Raw genomic sequence first — 15,208 nt, forward strand, 5'->3', positions numbered from 1 at the left:
TTCACGCGCACCGGGTTCGGGGGGAGAGCTTCCTGGGTGACGTACATGGCCATCGCGGATTCGACCGGAGCCACTCCACCAAGCGTCTGGGCAGTCATCGCCATCGGAACGGCCGGCATGTGCGATCCAGCGTCTTGACCCCAGCTCAGTCCCGAAAAACCGGACGAGCTGTCCCTCGAGGTTCGCGATCCTGACGTGGCGCTAGCAAGCGACTCGTCCGAGCCACCTGACGTTCCGAAGAGACTTGACGATGCTCGAGATTCCGACTTGACCGAGGCATCCAGACCGGACGCCACACTGCCAGGTCGAGCGCCTTCCAGACTTCGGAAAGCAGACGACGACACAGACTGCGGGGACTCAGGCGTCGGGATGGACGACGGAGGTGCGAGCGCCGGCACACGTTGGACGCGCTTGGGTCCAGGCTCACTCACCGCGGGGCTCCTCGGACTTCGCGGCGTCTGAAGTCCAGACACCTTGAGCATCTGGATGTAGCCGCGTCCCAGCAACTCGACTTCGTGGTCGGTCATCTCCGCGTCAAGCTCCGGTGCAGCCAAGTCTGGACGCGATCGTTCGGGGCGAGCCGTCTGCGCTTGGACTTCGGTCGCCTTGGTCATCAGCTGCTTCAGCTCGGCCATCTCGATGGACAGCAACAGGAGCATCTCTTCGACGACGTGGCGGACCAAGTCCGGGTGCGCCTTGTTAGCTCGTGTCCGGAACCAGCCAGGAACCAAGTTCAGAAAACTGAAGCCGGACTCGAACAATTGCGTCTGAAGGACCGCAACACACTCGCGTGGGGAGAAGTGTCCGACCGGAATTGTCGCAGCCGTCCAGTCTCGGGTGACCCCAAACGTCCGACGTGTCAGTTCCATCTCGGCGATCCAAGCGTCCGCCTCCACGGCCATCGACGTCCGCTTCCGTAAGTACTCAGATGTAGTCAGGATAGCAGACATGTAAGCCGTTGAATCCAAATGAGCTTGAGGCCATTCATACTTGATGTTCGGAGGAACACTTCTTTCGGAGACGTCCCTCTCCCATCGTCGCACTTGGTCAGCCACATACGCCTTCACTTGATCTTCCGATGGAGACACCGGTGTCGGTCGGACTTGAGTCGGCATTCGGGCAGAAGCCGTTGCGGAGGACTTCGGCGAAGACACTTCTGTGTCCTCGAGCACTTGGTCTTCCTGAACCGTAGACAGGTGAGCTTCCTTCTTGACCGCCGGTTCGATCTTCACCAGCTGCACTTCGTCGTCCGGCTCGGAGTCGACTTCGACAATTTCGACGTCGTCAGCCGGACCTTCCAAAGGCTTCTTCGTTCCAACGTATTGGACTTCGTCGTCGACGTCCGAAGCCTCGACCTCATGTTCCGGTTGGGGGGAGTCCGAAACTCGACCACCCACCGGGGGCTCAACCACATCGGCGCCTCCCGCAGACGCCTTAGCGGACATGTCCGGAGCGGACTTGTCCTCGTCGTCCGGACCTAGCTTCGAGTCCGCCGACATGGAAGTGTCAGCATCTTCCAGAGCCGTCTCTTGGTCGCCGTTCTTGGACACTTGGTGCGCGTCTGGAACAGCGGGTCCAGAAGTCGTCTCGCTTGGAGCTGACGCTTCCTTCGCTTCCTTGGCAGCCTTGCGTTTTGCCGCGTTGGCCTTCCGGGCGTCACGTTCGACGTCTTCCAGAGGTCGATGCGGCTCGACTCCCAAGTTCGCAACTCGGCACGACTGCCGGCTTGGTTCAGACTCCGCCGACTGCCGTCGCCCTTCCTTCTTCCTGCTTCCACTTCCAGCCATATCAATCACGGTTAGAAGATCGTTAGCAGTCAACACCCTAGATCTCAATCAATATAATATAAAAACAACTCGGTGAAATTCCACGGACTACCAAATCCGGGCACGCGCACCAGCTGTGGCGAGGCGGGTGAGCGCCTTTTGCCGCCCAGGTGTATAGCACGATGCCACGGGGCCGCCCGTCCGGAGAATTACTCCTCCTTACGGATTTTCCCAATGGGGTCAGACTCCGATAGCAGCACTAGGTGCTCCCAACGGAGGTGGCGTGTGACCTTGTGAATCCCTGTAGGTGTCGTTTATCTTCGATAGAACGAACTTCACCTGATGAGTTGTCTTCACAATGATAAGGTCTTGGGTGTAGAGCGCTTACGTTACTTCAAACGTAGGTCTCCACGACTGGGGTTGAGATCACAAGCAGATCCTTCCAGCCAAACCTTCAAAATCAGAGAGTTAATATGCAAATATACAAATATACAGCCGCTACTTATTCTTTGGGGGGCCCTTGAGCGGGGGGCCCGTACACCGGTCTACTGGAGTTTCTTCCGGACCACCGGTCGAGTCCGAAAGCACCCTTCACTCACGCGCACCAGCTCCCGCAAGGAGATAATTAGCTCCAAGCGGAAGACTTTCTAAATGTTCAACTCCAAAAAAGGAGAACAACCTCCGGTCAGACAATATACAATCCTATCACACAGTAGTCAATCAATCGGATCTAGGGGTGACTACACACAACCTCCTAGAAACGCAGTTAATATGAAATGGGACCTCCGAATGGAGGACCAACAACTGGAATATGAAATAGGACAGATCACCTCGGAGCGCGCGTCGCCCGATCACCGCCTAACTTGGTCTTAGCCTTTGGGAGAGTTCCACGGCGGTATCGCGGTCACGACGCGTCCAAAGGCAGGTCTTGTAGCTTAGGGCCGCCGGCAGGGTTAATCCCTCCGGTCGAGGCTTGTTCCTTTCGCTTACTTGACAGCACACCTCGTCCCTGGGGACGGGGAAGCACTTGCGCCCTTCTTGGCAAATTGAACTCTCTGATTATCTTTTCTTAGGCTTCTGTATCCACTGTTCTCTCTGGAATCAGCTCTTTTATCTTGGTTTCACTATAGTCGGGGCGTGGCGTAATCACGTCGCATGTCGAGCAGGTCATGGATAGGGCAGGAATCTGGTCAGTGCATAACATATCATGGTCGGTCGTCTTGGTCGGTCGTTAACATCTTGGTCGGAGTATACTTGAAACTTGGAAGGCCTTTCTGGGTACAAATCAGGCTGGGACAGGGCGCGACCGGTCGCCCATCGAAGATCTTCGTCCGGAGCCTGGTGTCTGGAATCCTGCGCCCGGGGTCCGGAGACCAATGAGTCTGGAGTTTGACTTGACTTTACTATGGCGGGAGTCTGGACGATCTTGAGCAATCTTCTTCGGCTCTCTGTCTGGACTTGCTTGAGTCTTCTTTCTCGCTTGTGTCTTCGCTCTTCTCTTGTGCTCTTCCGTCGCGTGTCTTACGGGCCTGTCGCTGGCCGGGTCACTGAGCAGAGACTTGGGCAAATTTTCTGGAGCCGCTTCGTGTCAAATAGCTATCACACCAGGCTTCGCCGCAACGCTGTGAGTCGTCGTTGCCGTGTTCACTTCCATTTTCGCTGTTGCTGTCGCCATTATATCTATGGCGTTGTTGCTGCAGCTCGCTCCGAGTGTCCCGCGTGTCCCGTTCACGAAGTTCGGCGACGATGTCGGCGACAGATGCTTCAGCTAAGTTCACGCGAGGCATGTCGCGTGAGTCTTCGCGACGACGCTCATAATCTCGTTCGCGTCGGTCGCGGCGGTAGTAAGCATCTCGCGAGTCGTCGCGACGGCGGTCATCACGTCGGCCGGTGTCTTCCGAGCGCTCGTGGCGGCACGAGTCATCGCGACGGCTGTCATCACGTCGTCGGGAGGCATCCCGAGCTCGAGAGTGATGCAGCGGCGACTCGCGGGACGAATTGTGCTCGTCAATCTTCAATATCTCTTGGATCATCTCTTCCAACTCATGTATATCTGAGATGCGTAGGTGGAACAGGCGCCGTTCGAGCCCTCGGTCGGCGCAAGTCTCGAGGAACTGCTTGACGTGGTCGCGTGCTTTGCGGTCGTTGCTCTCAAACCGAATTCCGGCGTTCCTGGCATAGCCATTGAGCCGGTGTCGTCGCAAACATGTTCCTTGTCTTCGCGCTTGGCTGAGTAGTAGCGGGTCTCGGCTGACTGGCTGAACTGGGAGCAATAGTAGTTGATGGAGGCTTCGCTTAAGAGGCTCCACGTTCGCTTGGTCTTCTTGGGCAGTTGTCGGTACCAATGTAGAGCGCCGCCCCGAAGACTCAGCTCGAAAGGCATGCACCATTCGTTGGGCGATGCTCGTGTTCCTTTCATCTCGTAGACAAAGGCGCGAAGCCATTGCATCGCGTTCTCGCTCTTGTTCCTGGTGCCAGAGAGCGCCTTGATCTGCCCCAGTGGGCGATGCGTTGCCACCTCGATCCTCGGAGTCGCGTTAAGCAACTCGGATTCGGTCACCTCACGGATTTGGTGCAGGTATTCGCCCATCTGCGCTCCTCCATCACCGGTAAAGTCCCCTTCTTCGTCCGACGAGTCGTCGGTGGGCTCGTAGCGGCGGCCCCTGCTCCGTCCTGAACTGCTTTTCGTGCTCCTGGCCGATTTTGAGTCATCGGTGACGTGTCCAGCGCGGTCTGAGTAGCCCGTAGCTGGTGGAGTCACCATGCGGGATTCTTGAAAGTACGGGAATCGCTCCCCTGACGCGCTAAACACCCCTCCGGTGGGTTTTCGGCTGGGGTTTTCGCGGATCACCCTCTTTGGAGTCGTCAGCAGCGGTACGCTGGCCGGGTCGACCACTTCGCGAGCCGCACGAGTCTTCCGCGAGTCGTCCAGAGTGAACGAGTTCACGCCGAAGGCTGTGCGAAGTCGCTTCTTCCATTTACAGAGCTCCGCGCCTGCTTCGGCCGGTACCCAGCACTCCAGAGTCGACGGCGAAGGGTACTCCAGAGGCCAAAGACCTAATGCTTTCCGAAATCGTTCGGTTTCCTTCACCACTGGTTCGATTATTACGGAACTCACTGGGCGAGCCAACTCGTGACACAAATCGGCTCAAACTGTTTGGCGAGTCATCGTTGGCTCTAATAGCTCACCCCAGTCGCTCTTCTTCATCTCTTCGTAAAGTCGACCGAGAACCTTGTTGGCCGCCGGCGTGTCACCGTTGAGTGGCGGCCGGTTGCCGGAGGTTTGCTCGGTCACTTGAGTCGTCAGGACCGGCGACCTCGAGTCGTCGGCGGCGTCTTCAAAGTCTTCCAAGTCGTCATACGCTGGCCCTGGGCCATCCACATCATCCAGTTCATCCGCGAGGTTGCGCGTCACGGAGCGCGTGTCATCGTCAAGCTCAACCGCGAGGTTTCGCGACAGCAAACGCGTGCCCGCGCTGCGTCCCGCAGACAGCACTGCATCTTCCAGAGTCTCGGGTGTCACCACCACTGGCGCAGGCGCCTTCTCCTCCAGGTAATCGTCGTAGGCTTCATCCATTTCTTCGTCCTTGGCGTCGGATCCAGTCATCGAGTCGTCGAAGCGGACGGTCCGCTCAGCAATCGAGTCGAGGTGCGGCGTGATCAGGGCCGCCGTCGAGTCGTCGCCACGCGTTCCGCCAGTCTTCATCGGAGTTGCTGGTACCGCTGAACGTGATCCTTTCGCCATTTTCTTCTTTCTTCGTCTTTTTTTTCTTTTTCTTGTTCTTCTTCTTCTTCTTGGTTGCTCGTAAAGTCGATCGACCTGCCGTTGCACGAATCACAGAAGGTCACACCAATCCCGGGTCGCGGCACCAGTTGTCGTGTAGGAACACGCGCTAAATTATATATGGCACACTTTCCCCACCAACAACGCCCACCGAGTCACCGAAGACTCAATGGGCTTGTTAGGGTTAGAACCTGAAGGCCCAGGAACTTTCCCTTGCACCGGGTTGATGTTTCCCCTGTGTACCGAGCTTCCGCTAGTCGACCGACGGAAGACTCAGCGTCACTAGCCACGAGCAAAGGTTAGCACGCTCTCACACACAAAATATACCTCGCAGGCCCTCAGAAGGAAGGGTCCCGGCCTTTTACGGTGTGATACGAGGGTGCCGGAGCTATACTCCGGCGGGAAGAAATAATTGGAGTGCGCTCTCGCTCCTCCAGTTCCTGGCAACGACTCGTCGCTACCAATACACCGGCCACTAACTCGTGGCCCTGCCAGGGATGAACACACGCTACACTAGTAGATGTGCCCACCGACAGTCATAATCCTACCTACCAGGTTTACCTTGAGCTGCAGGTCGTTCACTGCAGGCACCGGTGTCGCCCTTGCGTGGTTGGGAGGAAAAGCTGTTCTGTTATTGTTGCCCGAAGGCTTATCTGGTCTTCTCTTAAGTTTCCTATCGATCAATACAAATATCAAGTATAAACGCGTCTATTTTTGGACCGCCAGTTGTAACTCACGACTCTTCGGCGCTTTCTCTGCGACGTGGCGGCGTTACCGACGACTCAAACGGCCGCTGAAACGCCACCGACGACTCGGGACAGGCGCCGACGACTCATAGGTTCGGATCTTGCCAGTAGGTTCGCACCGTACTTAGCTAGGTGCAACCGCCCGCGCTTGACTTGGGACCGTCGACGAGTCATCGTCACTGACCAATTTAGGCCAATCAGCTATCGGGGGGGGGGGGGGGGTGATCCAATGACTGGCGGTGAGTTGTGACTTGCCAGTTGGCATTGACGCCTCGAATCTTGTCTCAGCTTCATTTCTCGACACCACAGTTCCTACATTTGCAGTGCGGTTCACGACGTGGCGTCTGTTTCACAACCACGCGCTAAGTGAGCACACGTTTCGGAAGTACCCGCACAACCGAAACGCACTGGAGGCGCAGATTGTATTGTTTGTAAATTGATCTTCCTTCTAAAAACTGCTAAGGGGACTCGGTGAACACGCTTCAGAAGGCTGGGGCACCCAAGAATCGAATTCTGCTGTACATCCACGAGAACTGGGTTTTCAACCCTACCAATCAGGACGTGCATAACCTCGTGAGACGGCTCAAGAAGCAGGATCATGCTGTAGTGGGTCTAACTTGACTCACTACTTTTGCTTACACGTTGCGCTACGTGTATGAGGAAGCGTAAGTACTTAGTAATTACTTGAATTAATTATATTTGAATACACAAATATAATTTAAATCCGATAAGACTCCAAGTGACTGAGAATAGGTAAAATGAGAACTGTATTGTTTGTAAATCGATCATCCTTCTAAAACTGCTAAAACTGTTTATCATCTATGAAAGGGGTTAACAGCGGCTGGCTGTCAAAGCCACGCCAATCATTGTGGTGGCCCACTTCAATGTATCCATTGGTGTGACTTACACCAAGGTGAGGAAGTATCTAAAACTTTTAACAGATATCTTATCTGTTAAAACCACAAATGGCTTGTAGCCACTTGTACGTGTACCCCGTTACACCATCCCCCCTTAAGGCTAGACGCGCGGGGTCCCCGCACGTTAATTCTCCGCGTTTTGAAAAGAAACCCGCGCTCATTCAACGATGAGCACGCCCCAAGAGAAGAAGAACCCGAAGTCGGTGGAGAGTCATCTCTCCATCGATGACTACTTCGAGCGCCAGAAGGCGAAGTATGGCGACGTCGTCGACTTCGACGACGATGATGAAGACATGGAGGACGAGAAGGACTCGTCCTCAAAGCGCAAAGACTCAGTGTCGAGCGAATCACTCGACCCCCACGCTAAGAACGTTCGCCCGCGTGAAGGGGACGAATCGGACGCTTCGGGTTCGAAGCGTTCGCGAACTGAGCGTGATACCCCACTCGCTTCCGCTGGGGCTCTCAGTTCTCCGCGCGCTGTGCCTGCAGCGCGCGATCCGTGGATGCCGTCCGCGTCTGAGATCTCGGACTGGTATGGGAACTCGGTACCTCCGAATGAGGTGCCGCTATACGTATGCAGCGCCATCAAGGATGACGCCGTGACTGCCGAGCTGCACTTTGATGCGGAAACGCATCAAAGGCGCGATTATTACATCGGACTCTTCCATGAGCTCCGATGGTTTCAAAGCAAGAAGACATCTTCTCGCGGCAAAGTGCCCGAGTGGCAGGCACTTTGTCAAAGTAGGAATGCTTTTGTTGAGAACTTCAACAAGAGGCCGAGTGCTTAGCGTGATCGGATTAAGCAAGCGCGTGATCGCTTCGAGACGTACTCGAAGCGTGGAAAGTTGGAGCAACTCCACGTTGCTGCGGAGGAGGCTAATGTGCCGTGCGCTGTGCCCGAGGGCTTTCAGTGCACGAAGTGCTTCCCAGGCGCGGTCCGCTTGAGCGACCGCGACCTGAACGGGTACACGTCATTCCGTGTGCCCGAGAGTCTCAAAGAGCTCCGTGCTAAATTCATATCCAGGCCGAGTTGGGGACCCGGGTGAAGGAGTTGCTCCAGCGCGTCCGCGCGCTGGAGGAGAGGCTGCTCGTCGCCGAGGCCGAGGCCAAGGCTTCCGCTTCTGCCTCGGCTGCTGCCGAGGCTTCGGGTCAGCCGAGCTAGATGGCTCGTGCTGCAGGTATGACTTCAGCCGTCCAACGTAAAAGGTCGGATGGAGGCGCATGCTAGACGGTATGTCTAGCGTGTAAGCGTTGCCGTGCCGTGTGACAAGTAGCGGCCCCAGATTTTCGCTGACGACGAACCGTCACTGGTTTGACTTGGAGTCTATATTGAGTTGTGATTGGTGGAGAGAGAGGATGCGGCGCGGCCGTACCCGTGTGACATGAGTGGCGACAGTGATGGGGCGTGTTCTTGTGGAAGAAATCCCGCGCCTGACCGTAGATGGGCCCAACCGGCTGGAAGTGTGAAATCCTGGGCGTGCACACCCAGGATTCAACAAGTGCATTCAGTCCAGCCACCGGACTTTCCCTTACGACGAGTGCCTAAAGGCTGGTGGAAAGTGTCTCTGGAGAATGTATCCCAGAGTAAACCTCGTCTTGCTGTGGTCCAGAGCGACAAGATGGATCAAGTACCAAGAAACACCCACTACCACCACCATGATCACGCGCTGGAAGCCGTACGAGTTGATGTTTGTGGAGATACACGCTAGTCTGTGATGAAGAAGAGTTTGCACCCAGAGTGCAGCACGGAAACCCAAGATTCACTTGTGTGAAGACAAGTGCCCAGGATTTCAAGATGGAATCCTGGGATTGGACCGTGAACCCAGACGCCCTATACTAAAACCAAGTATTTCCCAAGCCGACATCCAAGATTCACCAAGTTACGCCAAGATTCACCAAGTTACGCCAAGATTCACCAAGTTACGCCAAGATTCACCAAGTTACGCCAAGATTCCAAGAATCACCCAAGATACCAAGTGGAATCCTGAGTGTGAATGCGAAGCAAGTTTGGAGCCAGTTTGAGGCCAGTTTGCAATCAAGTGATGTGTGGCTTGAAGAACAGTCGAGAATCCACTAAGACCTGTCGACTCGACTTTTTCGAAGAGAAGAGGGAGAGTGCTCACACTATACTGTAACCAAGACAACGGACTCGCTGCATGGTGAAACCAAGTCATTTGTTAACCCACGACGAAGGTGCGACGACCAAGTCGTCACTAAGCAGAACCTCTGAACCCAAGGTATACTGAAGCCAAGATATTCGACCCGAAGCATAGTTAACCGAAGACATTTGCCCGCAGAAGAGTGCAGAAGAGAGAAGTGATAGTGTAGTCGATAACCAAAACAGAGTTCAATTTTCCCTGTCACGCGCAAGTGACTTCGGCCAAGCCTGCCGACGGAAATCCGGAGGACCCGAGACTATGACCGCAGGACATTAAGGGCACATCGACTACAAGGACGAGTCGACTGTGTGAGCTCCACCTACTCTAAGTCCAGTTAGGTGGTGACCAGAGACGCCTTGTGCTTCCTGGGGTGATCCATCTATTTCATATCCTAGTTGGGTCACTTGCTGTGCTCGTGGTAGCCCATTTCATGTTCCCGATTGTGTTCTGGAGTGCTAAGTAGTCGCCTCCAGGATATTGTATTGACTGCTGCGTGTGACGGGAAGGTTAACTGATAGTGATTGTATTTTCCCTCTTAATTGAGGGTGGTGCGCGTATTGGCGAGTATTCAGGCGAGCTAGGCGCCTGGATCTCAGACTCGAGTGAGCCTAGTGTGCGAGTGACCCACCGTCCGAGGGTCCAAAAGAATAAGTGACGGTTAGTTGTAGTGTTGTATACTCTGTATTTGTTGGTTATCGGGCTAGAGAGCACTTGGGTAAGGTGCCTTCTGAGTTCCAAGCTTCACCCAGAGTGGAAGTGAAATCCTGGATCCTGAATTCGTGATATTCTGGGTTCGGGTGATCTGAAATTCTGGGTTGCCTTCAGCATCGAGGACGCGTTCTGGATTAGACGTGCACCTCAGCGCTTCTTCAAAGGCTACATTTACAACTCCAGTGAAGTGCCGTTCCGTCGAAGATAAACGAGCCGACAGGGATTACGCAAGGTACTCACGCCAAACAAGGGAGGGTGAAATTCAGGGTTTGCTTTGCGGCACTCTGGGTTTTATTCTTCTTCTGTTGACTCCCAGTATTTTCCTGGGCTACGCTATACAAAACACCCCTGGGCGATCAAGGTTTCATCGGCCTCGCCTCACGTGCCAACACAGTGAACGGCCCGATGAAGCGCGGAGCAAGCTTGATTGTTCCGAAACCCGAAACGGCATGTTTAGCATGTTTTGAGTAGCTAACAAAACCAATGAACTAACTTTGAATTCATTTGTGTTGCCTCTGTCCACATTGTCTGCGTTCAGCTTCTGTTGATCAACAGAAGCTACTATTGCATCTTGGACAAACCGAATCACGGCTTGTCTTTTGGTAAGGAAGTTGATTGCATCCGAGCTGAAGTCATTCAGCTCGCTCTCCACTAGAGGCCCGGCCTCTGCGTGGTTCTTCGCGGTGTCTGCGCCCTGCGCAGACTCGTGGTCTTTGTCCTTGTTCTTGGGGGAGTCTGCGCCCTGCGCAGACTCATGTGGTTTGTTCGTTGTTGTAGCTGACACTATACAAGTGTCAGCGGTTCTCTGCGGCTGCTGTATTGCAGTCGTAGAGATCCTCCCCCACTTAAAGTGGGAGCCATCACTCCGAGTAAACTCGGTAGACGTGGATGCCGCATAGCATTCACGTAGAACGATGTATGCCCGGTCGAGGCATGCACTGAGTTATTGATGGCAAACTCTGCCATCGATAAGCACTCGCTCCAGTATTGGAACGAGTGAGCGTAGTTCTTCAAAATGTCGACGAGCACGCGATTCACGCACTCGGTTTGACCGTCCGTCTGCGGATGATCCGCAGTCGACATTGAAAGTTGGCTCCCAAGACGTGTAAACACTTCTTGCCACAGGTGCGCTGTGAAGCGCGGGTCTCTGTCCGACACGATGTCAGTCGGCATGCCATGGTGTTTGAACACCATGTCAACGAACAGACGAGCCGTCTGCTTCGCAGTCACTTCTGCCGGCACCGCAGCAAGATGTACCATCTTGCTGAAGCGGTCGACGAAGACCACAACACCGGTTTCCCTCCGCTGTCCGGCGGAAGACCAAAAATAAAGTCCAAAGACATGGACTTCCAGCACTCCAACGAAGTTGGTAGTGATTGTAAAGGAGCCTGCGCGAATGGCGCAGGCTTTACGCGTTGGCATACCTCGCAAGCACGGATGTACTTGCGCACCCACTTATACTGGTGGTGCCAGTAGAAGTCGCGTGTGAGAAGGACGTATGTCTTCTCACGTCCGAGATGTCCTGCAGTCGGGGCATCATGATATTCGTACATGATCCTGAGTCGCAGGTCATGGTCATTTGGCACGACAACGCGGTCCGCGTTGTCGTCGACTGCATTATAAAGAAGCAGTCCGTCGTGCACCCGATATCGGTGTGCACGCGCACGAAGGTGTTTGGGTAACTTCTGACGAGCCTTGCCAGAAGGCGCTGTACCATAGGCCAGCAAGCGTTTCGCGTACGTGGCCTTCACATCGTCCAACAGAGACGATGTGGGTTCGCTCGATCGCATGACGTCAATGGCATTGACGTCAACAGCTTCTGAATAGTCCGGCCGACGTGATAACGCGTCGGCCACTACATTCAATCTTCCGGGTTTGTATTCGACCCGGAAGTTATACTCCGCAAAGAATGAGAGCCATATCGCCATTCTTTGTGATATGTGTGGCGACTTCACTGCGGTGCGCAGTGATGCATGGTCGGTGTAGACCACAAATGGTCTACTTCCAAGTAGATACACTCGGAACTTGCGAGTCCATATTTCATGGCAAGGAGTTCCTTGTCATGCACCGGATAGTTGCGCTCAGCTGGCTTCAGCTGACGCGATTGGTAGTAGACGACACGATCACGGCCCTCGTGATCGTGCTGCATCAACGCGCATCCGATCGCGAAGTCGGATGCGTCACACACTACGTGAAATGAGCGATCTTGGTCAACCACTGCCAAGCTCGGTGCCTCAGTCAAGCCCCGCTTGACTGCATCGAATGCCTTTTGGCAATCGAGTGTCCAAATCCACACAGCTTCTTTCTTAAGAAGCTGAGACAGCGGGCGAATCTTGCCCGCATAATGCTCCACGTACTTGCACAAGTACGTGGCCAAGCCAAGGAACTGCCTCAGTTCCTTGACACTTGAAGGCGTTGGCCAATCGTTATTCACTCTGACCTATTCCGGGTCAGGGCGAACGCCATTCTTTCCTACGAGACACCCGAGGACGGGTATCTCGTTCACCCCGAAGATGCACTTCTTCAGGTTCGCGTAGAGCCTATGCTTTCGCATAAGCTCAAGTAGCTTCCGGAGATGCACCCGGTGCATCTCTACGTCGGTCCTCCCGTCCACAGCTCGGCTGTGGATGAATACATCATCGAAGTAGCTCGACGCGAAGTCGCGCACCGAGCGCAACAAGTGCGTCACGCACCTGTTGAAGGTCGCAGGGTTCGGCTTCATTTCCCGATACCACAACAGTCGCTCGCTCTCTTCGACGTTACCTTCAAGTTGACCAGGTTCGGCCTGTCATCTTGTTTCTTGCAGCTAGAGATAGTCTCACTAAGGGCTGCAGTCCTCAGTGTCGCGTGCCCGATGTCGGCACGCGTGACTGCATTACCAGTAGGGCGCCCCGCGCCTACTGGATCATCGCGTTTTTTGCTGGTCCGCGGCGATGCCTAGCATCGCTAGGACGGCCACCTCCAGGGGGCATGGGAGCTGTGCACTCCCGTGCAAAGTGACCGATCCTTCCGCAGCGGAAGCATCCCGCGTTGCCTCCCTGCTGCTGGTAACCAGCAGTTGTTGCGTTCGAGAGGTCCATTGGCTCCGGACCTCCCGTCCTCGCTACCGGGCGCGGTTGCGGCCTCGGTGCGTTTACATGGAGTTTAGCCTGCCGCAGGTTAAACTCTTCTTGCATGCCAAGGGTGATTGCAGCTTCGAGAGTACTCGGGTACTCTCGGAAGAGATAGGTCTTCATGGGCCCATCTCTACGTCTCTTCATGAACGTGATGACCTTGGTAGCCTCGTCAATCGGGTTAGTCACGATATTTGAGACCACGTATCTTGCACGCTGCGCGTAAGCATGAACGTCATGCTTACCCTGCTGTAGGTCGAAGAACTCCGCCCTCGGCCAGAACACGTTTTGCGGGGGCTCAGACGCTTGTCTGAGCTCCTCTTTGAACACTTCATACGTGCTGAAGTACGTAGGATCAGAGAGTCGGCGCCCATACGCCCAACTCCTTGCGTGTCCACCAAGGAAGACATCGCGAACGCGACCTTAGACAGGGGGTCGACGATGCATCGAGCCGCTATGGCTGTGTCGAGCTCGACAAGCCAGCGGAGGAGAGGCTCGCCCTCTCTTCCCACGTAATTGCTTACGCTCAATTTTAAAGATTGAGCACGCGGTGTCGTTCCTGACGACGCCGTCACTGAGGAAGCAGCATCACGCTGCTCCTTCATGATGAATCCCAGAGGAACACCATGTTGCTCCGTCGGCGATAGCGTACGCAGCATTGTGGCTATCGCCGCTTCTCCAATGACTGTTGACAGTCGTTGGAGGGCCTCCCACTCTGGGTCAGACAGGTGGGGGCAGTCAGCGCGTGCAACATGCGTTGCAGGCGTGTTGGAGCTCTCCACGGGCACCTCCGTGCTCATGTGGTTCTCGGCTCCGCGTTCGTACGCCGCGTACGAACGTCAAGCAGTCGGTCGTTGGACGGACTACAAAAGTGCTACCAGGTGTAGTGGGTCTAACTTGACTCACTACTTTTGCTTACACGTTGCGCAACGTGTATGAGGAAGCGTAAGTACTTAGTAAGTACTTAGGTTAATTATATTTGAATACACAAATATAAGTTAAGTAAGATAGGATTCCAAGTGACTTAGATTAGGTAAAATGAGAACTGTATTGCTTGTAAATTGATCTTCCTCTAAAATCTGCTAAAAACTGTTTATCATCTATGAAAGGGGTTAACAGCGGCTGGCTGTCAGAGCCCCGCCAATCATTGTGGTGGCCCACTTCAATGTATCCATTGGTGTGACTTACACCAAGGTGAGGAAGTATCTAAAACTTTTAACAGATATCTTATCTGTTAAAATCACAAGTGGCTTGTAGCCACTTGTGCGTGTAACCCCGTTACACATGCGGCTCCAACCAGCGCAAAGCGGTTGAAGCAGTGGATGCTTGAATTTACTGAGGAGGACGGCAATGTTGGCCATATTTTTGTTGATTCGGTGAATAATAATGTATGAACTGTATGGAGTGGCGATTGAAGGATTTATCTAACAATTGTATATACTTGTTTGTAGAGTATCGCTACATGCATTACACTTCAAACAGCACACACGAGGCAGTTGTTTGATCTTTTCCCTGAAGTTTTGACGATTGACGCCACTCATGGCACCAATATTTCCAAGTACAAGGTGTTCTCGATCATGGCTCATGATGCATTTGGCAAAGGGTAGTTCGTACAGCATGTTGTTCTACAAAACGAGCGGCTTCCTACCTTACTCACTGCGCTAGAAGATTTCAAGAACAACAATCCAGCCTGGATTCGGATTAAGTGTATCCTAATTGATAAGGATTTCACTGAAATCACGGACCTCAAGTTGGCTTTTCCCGACGCGGTGATTTTACTCTGTCAATTTCACGTCATAACATATCTCCGGGAGGAGATTTCTTCAGCCGAATATGGATTCAGTGGATGACAAAAGCAGCAATTACAAGGCCTTGTGAGTCTTGTCGTGTATGCGAAGACGGAGCGGAAGTACAGCCAGTATCGAGACTACATGCGGTATATAATGGCTATTGGGCGTCACAATGCATGCGTTGGGCGCAATGACCGAGTTGGGGGTTGAAAGTACTGAGTT

The sequence above is a fragment of the Phytophthora cinnamomi genome (assembly GCF_018691715.1).
Source record: "Phytophthora cinnamomi strain GKB4 chromosome Unknown Contig11, whole genome shotgun sequence".
Taxonomy (NCBI): domain Eukaryota; phylum Oomycota; class Peronosporomycetes; order Peronosporales; family Peronosporaceae; genus Phytophthora; species Phytophthora cinnamomi.